At 51.6% G+C, this 837-nt stretch overlaps 1 pseudogene; it reads right to left on the bottom strand.

Annotated features, from left to right (window-relative positions):
* Positions 1–240: 240 nt before the first annotated feature.
* On the bottom strand, positions 241–474 carry LOC139269910 (U2 spliceosomal RNA; annotated as a pseudogene).
* Positions 475–837: the final 363 nt, after the last annotated feature.

The raw sequence follows: 837 nt of genomic DNA, 5'->3' as shown, positions 1-837 counted from the left end.
GAAAAGTCACTTACGCTTCGGGAGGCGCAAATACATCCCATTCCTCCCCATTAGTGTATATAATTAACATTTCTTTTTATTCGTTCATGGGATGTGGGCGTCGCTGGCAAGGCCAGCATTTTTTTTTTAATAAATTCGTAGCCAATCGTTTCCAATTCTTTGTCAAAACACAAACGCCAGAGGTCACCTTGCACCTGTCAAGGATCACTCTGCGCCAATGCTCTTAGCCAAAAGGCCTAGAGCCACTGCACCGTTCCTGGAAGTACTGCAATACCAGGTTCGTGCCATGGAGGTGGATGGGTCAGGTCCCCCACACACCTCCGTGGAGGTGGATGGGTCAACCCTCCCCACCCACCTCCTGTTTCCAAAAATGCAAGCATATACCTTCCTGACCAGGGAGAAACCACCATGAGGTCATGGTGGCTGGTCAGAAACGGTACTACACTTGATCTTAGCCAAAAGGCCAGCATTTATTGCCCAGCCCTAATTGCCCTTGAGAAGATGGTGGTGAGCCACTTTCTTGAGCCGCTGCAGTCCGTGTGGTGAAGGTACTCTCACAGTGCTGTTAGGGAGGGAGTTTCAGGATTTTCACCCAGCGACGGTGAAGGAATGACAATTATGCTTCCAAATCAAGATGGTGTGTGACTTGGAGGGGAACGTGGAGGTGGTGGTGTTCCCATGTGCTTGCTGCCCTTGTCCTTTTAGTTGGTAGAGGTCTTGGGTTTGGGAGGTGCTGCCGAAGAAACCTTGGCGAGTTGCTACAGGGCCTCTTGTAGATGGTGCACACTGCAGCCACGGTGCGCCGGTGGTGGAGGCAGCTCGTGCAGTGCACGGAGT

The sequence above is a fragment of the Pristiophorus japonicus genome, chromosome 8 (genome assembly GCF_044704955.1).
Source record: "Pristiophorus japonicus isolate sPriJap1 chromosome 8, sPriJap1.hap1, whole genome shotgun sequence".
NCBI classification, from domain to species: Eukaryota; Metazoa; Chordata; class Chondrichthyes; family Pristiophoridae; genus Pristiophorus; species Pristiophorus japonicus.
The sequence above is the reverse complement of the archived record's forward strand: the minus strand, read 5'-3'. Positions and strand labels throughout refer to the sequence as shown.